We start from the raw sequence: 9106 nt of genomic DNA, 5'->3' as shown, positions 1-9106 counted from the left end.
ATCAAGTCCCATGTCAGGCTCCCTGCATGGAGCCTGCTTCTCCCTCTGCCTGTGTCTCTGCCTCTCTGTCTCTAATAAATAAATAAAATCTTTTAAAAAATAAAAATAAATAAACTAGGGTAGGAAAATGTTCCTCAAAAGTGATGAGAGTTAAGCAGTTAATGAGGATAAATACACAGATCTACTTTTGTTCCCTCCTATGACACTAAAAATATGACTATAATGGGATTTTTTTAAGCACAAACCCACAATAATGAGAGAAGCCAGTAGGAAAAACAAAAGTAAAAAATTCCCGGGAAAAAAAAAAAGTAAAAAAGTAGAAGCCGGAAAGCAAACAGACAAGTGTTAACTAAGTTAACCTGGAGAAACCTGAACCCTAAAAAAGTGGAAAAAGCTGAGACCCAACCTGGATTGATTGATTGATTGATTGATTGATTGATTTTATTTAAGAGAAAGAGAAAGAGAGGGACAACAAGTCTGGGGGTAGGGGCAGAGAGAGAGGGAGAAGCAGATTCCCCACTGAGAAGGGAGCCCCAGGTGGGGCTCGATGTGGGGCCCAACATGGGGTTCAATCCCAGGACTCTGGGATCATGACCTGAGTAGAAGGCAGACGCTTAACTGACTGAGCCACCGAGGCAGTCCCCAACCTGATTTATACCTGCTGAATACCTCAAGTCTCCAGAGTTGGTGGCAGTGATTCCCTCCCTGCTGCCCACCATGGAGATATAGGACAACAGGGCTACCACATACAGGTTGTATCCTGGGCAGGGATTAAAATAAGTATTTTGAAAGCTGTTTAAAATCTCCAGGTTAGGGGTGCCTGGATTTTTTTTCTGGCTTGTTCACTGTTCTCTCTTCAGCACCTAGAACAGTGCCTGTCAGTAGGTGTTCCTTAGATACTTGTTGAATGAATGAATGTTCACTGTAGTTTTTTTTTTTTTTTACTGTAGATATTTTTAAATATTCAGGAAAGCACAAAGGAGAACATAAAAACTACTCATATTTTTACTATCCAGTAAGAACAAGTTCCTCTTGGAACTATGACAAGTTCCTCTTAGTTAGATGATTTGATTTCTAGAGAAATTCTGAAGTCTTTTAAGTTTATTTATTTTTATAGTTTTAATTTTTCTTTCTTTTTTGTTTAATATTGTAGCTATTTATTCATGAGAGACACACAGAGAGAAGCAAAGACATAGGCAGAAGGAGAAGCAGGCTTCCTGTGGGGAGCCTGATGTGAGACGCTATCCCAGGACCCCGGGTCACACCCTGAGCCAAGGGCAGACGCTCAACCACTTGAGTCACTCAGGTGCCCTACTTTTCATTTTTCTTAAGTAGGCTCCAAATCCAATGCAGGGCTTGAAATTATGACTCTGAGATCAAGAGATCAGCTCCAGCAACTGAGCCAGCCAGGTACCCCAGAATTCTGGAATTTTGATCCTCATGTTCCTATAGGTGGAAATCAGGTGCTTTTTGTGGAATCCCAAAAGACAGGAACATTTGTTTCTGTAGCGTGAATTAGGAACTAGTTTACTAAGACAAAGAATAACTGTTCTCTGTTATGCAACATAAAATCACAATCACAAATCCAAGAATTTAGGGGGGGGGGCCTGTCTGGTTTACTTGGTAGGGCAAGTGACTCTTGATCTTGGGTTTGTGAGTATGAGCTCCACATTGGGTATAGAGCTTTCTTAAAAATCAAATCTTTAAAGAAAAAAAATCTGAGAATTTAAAAACCTACAAATTAAAGGAAAAAATACAACGAACAACATTTCTAGTTTTCCATAGATATTTCTTTAGTACTGTTCAATTGTCATCTTTTTTTTAAGATTTCCTTTTTTTTTTTAAGATTTTATGTATTTATTCATAGAGACACACACAGAGAGAGAGAGGCAGAGACACAGGCAGAGGGAGAAGCAGGCTCCATGCAGGGAACCCGATATGGGACTCGATCCTGGATCCCCAGGATCACACCCCGGGCCGCAGGCAGTGCCAAACCGCTGCGCCCCGGGGCTGCCCTTGTTGTTATCTTCTGAAGTTACTAACAGGCAAATGATATTCAGCTCCAAAGGAGAGAAAATGATGGAAGAAAAGACAAGAAAATATGATTCATTGATTTAATTTGATCTACGAATTTGGAAAAGTTTACCGTTATCAGGTTTAGCAGCAGAACATAGCTTCCTCCAGCTCAAAACTGATTTCCAAGGGGAAATGCTTAAGAATCTCCATATCTGACAATCTGGCTTCTCTTCTCTGTTTTTTGCTGGTGGTACTGCAGAGCAGTGCTTCTCAAAATTTAATGGACACAAGAATCATGCGGGAATTGTCAAAATACACTTCGGATTCAGTAGGTATGGGGCATGGCTTGGAGTTCTACATGTTTAACAAGTTCCCAGGTGATGCCAATGCTGCTGGTCTGGGGACCACGCTTTGGGTAGCAAGAGGGTACAGAGACAGAATAGGAATGAGCAAAGCCTCATGGTTAAGGACATAGGTCTTAGAATCAAAGAGACCTGCACTCATTTTTTAAGATTTTATTTTATTTTGTTGTTTTTTTTTTAAGATTTTATTTTTAAGTAATCTCTACACCTGACATAGAGCTCAAACTCACAACCCCAAGATCAAGAGCAAGCATTGCATGCTCCCTGACTGAGCCAACCAGGCTCCTGGGAGACCGGCATTCAAATCCTAACTCTACCCTTTCCCATTTGTATGCCTTGGAGACATTAATTTATTTCCTATAAATCTTAGCTCTTATCTGAAAAGTTGGGAGCATTAAAAGAGCAATGCCAGAGGCCTGGCTGGCTTAGTCGATACAGCATGCAAGTCTTGCTCTCAGGATTGTAAGTTCGAGCCCCACATTCGGTGTAGAGATTACTTAAAAATAAAATTTCTAATGGGGTGGCTCAGTTGGTTAAATATCGGCCTTCAGCTCAGGTCATGATCCAGGGGTCCTGGGATTGAGTCCCTGCTGGGTGGGGACCCTGCTTCTCCCTCTTGCTCTGCCACTCTCCCTGCTTGTGCTTGCTCTCTTGCTCTCTCTCTTTCTGTCAAATGAATAAATAAAATCTTTTAAATAAATAAATACATAAATAAATACATAAATACATAAATAAAATATTTAAGAGAAGAGTGATGCCAGTTGTAAACCTCAGAGGTTATTGGGGAAAAAAATTGAAGCAATATCTAACACATGACAAAAGCTCAATGAGTGGCAACTGCTTTTATCAATTATGTTATCATTATTACAAACTTGAATTCTAGTTCTTACTTGCTACTATATAAAGTAGGGCAAGAGGTTGGCCCTTCTGGGTCTTGGTTTTCTCATCCATCAAATGGGATAATAATAGTGCCCACCTCAAAATGTTATTGTGAAGATTAAAATGGAAAAAAAGTATAAAAAAAGTACTTAGCACAGAGCGTACCACATAGAAGGCACTCAATAGAAAGCCACTGAAGTCACAATTGCTATAAGCCTTGGTTCTGCCCCGGCTCTGTGACTTCTGATAAAAGAGAGAATCCTAAGATTCCGTTCAATATCACTGTGTTGGTGGGAGGGTGGAATGAATTATAGTAAATGAAAGTGTTTTGGAAATGAACTCTTGTAGAAATTTAAGGAAAAGCACGAGGGTCAGAATCTTCCCTGACTTCCAGCCCTGGATGTGCAAATATGTTACTTTGTGGTCTTAAGCAAATGACTAAACTACTTGGAGCCTCAGTTATTTTATCTGTATAGTGGGGCTAATAATACCTGCCTCACAGGATCATGAGGATTAAATTAAATACTGTGTAAAGCATTTAGTACCTTGCCTGGTATATAAAAGTACTTGATAAATGTTTCCTATTCCATGTATAGTAATTATGTTCAAGATTATGTATTTTTCCAAAGAGGATAGTATTTCCAAAAATATTTTGGTTTTGTTTGTGAGATTCTTCCATGAAGATTTATTAACCTGAAGATTAAAGGTCTATAAAACTGAACTTCTAAATGTATTCTATTTAATTATACATCAAATACCATTCCAATGCTGAATATTTCATCAGTAGCATCCCTGCTGTTGGAAGGAAGAGCATTTGGGAGGGAAAACAATTAAAAAGAATTTGGTATAACCCTAAATAGAGATCATCTTTGTTTTACTGCCAAGTAGAACAAAGTTTCCAGAAATTTTTTAGGGTAACTAAACTAACTGACCCAAAGCTTTCCAGAAGAAGTCCTAAACATACTTTTGGGCCACAATTCATTTATCATTAGTAAGAGAGGATTGCTCCTGCTTTTTCAAGTCTAAGTGGTTTCCATCCTTTCCACACCATGTTGCCTGACACTTCAGAAGAATCCATTTCCTTACTTGCCCAGAATAAAACCTTGCAACAAGTTATATTCTCGTCTCTCTCTGCTGATCTTGGTTGAAGATGGATAGATGAAAATCTACCAAAAATACCCTTTTCTATGTCAACATTATCCTGGTAGAGGTTTCTTAGAAGATTTTGAAGGTTGTGTTCTAAACATATTCCACCTTAGTATGTATCAATATGTGCCATACACAATGTCTGGTATGAAGAGGGCGCGTGCTATATATTAGCAAAAAGAAAATATTTCTTTCATACTACCCTGTTGCTAACCCCTTGTTCATGAATTTAGCTCTGCAGGGAATTAATGGAGCAAGGGGTAGCATTCTGAAGCAAAGGTGGATGGAAGGCATCCTGGTCATGAGAACTTTCCCCACCCCCAAATTGTAGAGAGAGAGAGACCTCTCTCTAATAAGCATCACATAAATATCTAAATGCTTGGAAAGCAAGCCCTGGAACTTAGCTGAGCCAATTTTCTGTATGTCAGTGTTTGGGGTTCCTATCACTTTCCTAGAGATGATTCCACATGCATGGATATAAGACCCTTCTCTGAATAGGGCTTGGCTTAGTGATCCATTTAAGCAAGTTTCCTGATGACATGTGCACGCACTTCCTACATAGGGAGGATGCAATTTTTTAATGGCGTGGAGGAAGAGGAGGAAAATAGTACTACATTTAAAACATCAGGGCAGCCCCGGTGGTGCAGTGGTTTGGCGCCGCCTGCAGCCCAGTGCTGGGCTCCTGGAGACCCAGGATCGAGTCCCATGTCAGGCTCCCTGCATGGAGCCTGCTTCTCCCTCTGCCTGTGTCTCTGCCTCTCTCTGTCTCTCTCTGTGTTGCACATGAATAAATAAATAAATAATTTAAAAAATAAAACATCATAAAAATAAGTATTTTCCAAATAAAATTTTCAGTGGGCCTATATCCCAGCATAAAACTTACAATTATTGCTTAGTTCTCCCTTCCAATCTTTATCCATGGTTTATATCATCTGTAGTTCTCGAAATGACCCTGGAAAGATCGGTATTTCATCTTTGTTTTTTTTTTTTTTTTTTTTTTAAATAATCTTTATATATTGGTTTGTTTGTTTGTTTGTTTGTTTATTCATGAGAGACATAGAGAGAGAGAGGCAGAGACACAGGCAGAGGGAGAAGCAGGCTCCATGCAGGGAGCCCGACCTGGGACTTGATCCAGAGACCCCAGGATCATGCCCTGGGCCAAAGGCAGATGCTCAACCACTGAGCCACCCAGATGTCCCCTTCATCTTTGTTTTATAAATGTGGAATCAAGACTCAGGTTAAGTGATTGCAGCTAATAGCACATGTTTGTCTGACTCCTTATTCTAGCTCAAGACAATTTGGCATTCCAATGCTTTCATTTTGTTACTTAAAGAGGGCTTTTTTTGTTTCCATATACTTATCATACGGATCTCTTCAATAGCAGCTAACATTCCATTGCATTCTTAAACCATTGTTACTCACCCACTTCCTATTCTTGGGCATGTAGGTCGTTTCAGGTTTTCCACTGCTGTGAACAATGCTGCTTTATATATTTTTTGTTGTGTTGCTGCTTTGTTTTCTTCTTTTGAATTATTTCCCAGGAGGGTATCACTGGGTAAAAGGGTATAGACATTTATATATTTCTAGCTATTTATATTACTGAATTGTACTAAGTCATTGCATCTTGAAAGAGAATATTTTGTACTTTCACCAGTACCCTGTGAGAGGCATAAGGCAAGCCTGGGTGGATTCACCAGTGAAAACAGCCCTTTGTGCCTCTATCTGCTTGGGGATGTCCTGGGGCCATATGAGACTCCCTGAAAATGATTTATGACATAATCCAGAATAAGATTTCACATGGGATAGTGTGATCCCCCTCTTCCCAGGAAAGGCTCCCTTAATTAAATTGTCTTTTTCTTTTTGCAGTCACAAGATCAGCAGGTTTTTCAAGCAACTGACACTTCCTTCTTGATTTAGACTGTAGCTCTCCATTCCTGTGTTGGGAAAAGGTGTAGCAGCTGTGAGAAAAGCCTACACTCCACCTCTTGGGTTTACTGTTCCAAACTAGGTGCAAAAGGGTCAGAATATATTCCACCAGGAAAGGAAGTCCTGATGGAGCCGAAAAAGGTTTTAGAAGGCAGTCAAGAGGAAGTAAAATCGAGAAAGTCCTACCAGAATAAGAAAGCCCTTTTTCAACTGGTAGAAGGTAATTTTGAGAGATATACTAATATCTCTGCATCTTATCTTCTGTGGCAAAGTACCATTTGAACTTATTGAAAGGTTTAAGCTGAAATTATATGGTACATAAAAGGTACTCAGATGACAGCTGTTGTTATTATTATTAGTAGTAAGCATGTAGCCACAGCCTAGCCTAGCCTGAGCAACAGTGCAGTTGGCGTTGTGGGAGAAGGCGCTGAAGACAAGCAGAACTGGTTGGGCTAGCTCTTCCTAGTTCAGGTGACCTCAGGCAAGTTTTAATCCTCTTTGAGGCTCAGTTTCCCCTCTGTGAAAAGGAGGTTATGAACTTACCTACAAATTTTGTCTTATAGCCCAGATGGGAGTTTGTGGCAGGCAAATAGTAAGTGCTCATTAAACAGGAGATATTATTTTGTTTAACCCTGTTACAGTTTTTTTGTTTGTTTGTTTTTTAAGTAGATTCCACACCCAGGGTGGAGTCCAATGTAGGACTTGAACTCACGACCCTGAGATCAAAACCTGAGCTGAGATGGGAGAGTTGAATGCTTAACCAACTGAGCCTCCCAGGAGCCCTGGAGATATTATATTATTAATTCACAAATCTATCAATAAATGTGATCAACAGTACTCATTTCTGCAGCACATATACTAATTAATACTGGAACGATACAGAGAGGATCAGCACGGCCTCTACCCAAGGGTGACATGCAAATTTATGAAGCGTCCTATATTTCTCTGATTTAAAATAAATCTACATGTTTAGTAAATTAAAAAATAATAATAAAAGTGATCAATTAAGTCTTCCCCTACATTGAGGGTGGTTCTCAAACTTCGATGTGTATAAGAATCACCTAGGATCCTTGTTTTAAATGCAGGTTTTCAGGCTCCCCCCAGAAATTCTGTTTCCATCCCTTTGGTATAGCTGGGGATCTGAATATATAACTAAATTCCAAGGTGATTTATGTTGTGGGTGATCCATGAATCATACTTTTTGAGAAACACTGTCCTATGGTCTCAGAGAATAAAAAGAAAAAAAAAATTTCCCATCATGAATACACCATTAAAACTCTATAATATGCAGATGTAAAATTAAAGAGATCCGAATACTGACTGATTCTATTTTCAAGAATGGGTGGCTCAGGTCCCTATCTCAGGATCCTGGGATGGAGCCTCCGTGACAGGCTCCCTGCTTAGTGGGGAATCAGTTTCTTCTTCTCTCTCTGTCCCCCTTCTCTCCCCCCACTTGTATGTGTATTCTCTCAAATAAATAAAAAAATCTTAGAAAAAAAAGATGACATATTGTCCTTACCTACTTAAAGGCTTCTGAATCATCCTAAAGCAACATTTTATTCTTTTAACACTCATGATATAGATGAATGTGTGTAAACACTTCCTTCTCAGAGTCATTTCAGTCCCTTGTAGATACCTCTCTCCCCTCTGTACTGGGGGACTTAATCATCTCCCCCTTGGAATGTTGACACACATTACCATTTCAATCTTTTGTTATTTTATATTTTGTTTGCGCTATTTATTTATTTATTTTTAAAGATTTTATTTATTTATTTGAGGGAGAAAGAGAGCATGAGCAGGGAGTGGGGGGTGGGGATGGGAACAGAGGCAAGCGGAGAAGCAGGCTGAGATGTAGGCTCCTCAACGAGCAGGGAACCCAATTCAGGGCTTGATTCAAGGCTCAATTTGGGACTCAATCTCAGAACCCCAGGATCATGACCCAAGCGGAAGGCAGATACTTAACCCACTGAGCCACCCAGATACCCGTTTGTGCCTTTTATTTCCCCACCTGGGCTTTAAGTCCAAAGGTAGGGACCAATGTCTGTTCTGGTTCTTTATCTCCCATAGGCATCTTGTAAAGCCTTTGTACATGATATGTGTTTCATAAGTATGTTTGAATGAACGCAGATATACTTAACCATAGACTAGTACTCATTGATAAGTTCTCTACCACAGGAGTGGTGCAGAATAATAGTTCCTGTGAAGGGTAAACTATTAGGCTTTTTTCATGTTTAGAGTCAGAGCAGGGTGCAGATCTCAGGCCTATGAAAGAAAGTGCTAGAATCCCTCTGAGCCTGTTTTCTCATTTGTACAGTGGGAATAACATTTACCTTGCAGAGCTGTTGTGGGGATTAAGAGAGTGTTCACAAGGTTCCCAGAAAAATGCACAACACCTGTGTTCTTCTTCAATGGTAACTGCTTGCTCTTAATATCATATCTAAAAGTACCACACAGAATAATAGATACAACTGCCATATATATCTGACTTCAGATGTAAAATAATAAACAACTGATTCTCTCTGAGCTGAGCTGATATTTTCTTTTTTCTCTTCTTTCATTTATTTTTTTTTTTTAAGGTCTAGCCTTTTCAGCTTTAAGTAACAGACTGTCCAGAGGTTTTCTATGGATTCCCTATAGAGATGGAAAAGGACACAAAGCAGCCATTTTACCAGTCCTAGGCTTTCACACAGAGCAGTACAATCAGGGTTTAAGTTTACACTTCACAAACCTCCTCTGTTCATAAGCCATGATTATTGCAACTTTTCTCCCATACTAAG

General features: G+C 39.6%; 1 non-coding gene across 1 annotated transcript; it reads left to right on the top strand.

Annotated features, from left to right (window-relative positions):
* The first annotated feature begins 7171 nt into the window (after positions 1-7171).
* LOC121472375 lies at positions 7172-7274 on the top strand. The gene has a single exon (XR_005982864.1). It is a non-coding gene; the product is annotated as a U6 spliceosomal RNA (small nuclear RNA).
* Positions 7275-9106: the final 1832 nt, after the last annotated feature.

This window comes from Vulpes lagopus, chromosome 11 (genome assembly GCF_018345385.1).
Source record: "Vulpes lagopus strain Blue_001 chromosome 11, ASM1834538v1, whole genome shotgun sequence".
NCBI classification, from domain to species: Eukaryota; Metazoa; Chordata; class Mammalia; order Carnivora; family Canidae; genus Vulpes; species Vulpes lagopus.
The sequence above is the reverse complement of the archived record's forward strand: the minus strand, read 5'-3'. Positions and strand labels throughout refer to the sequence as shown.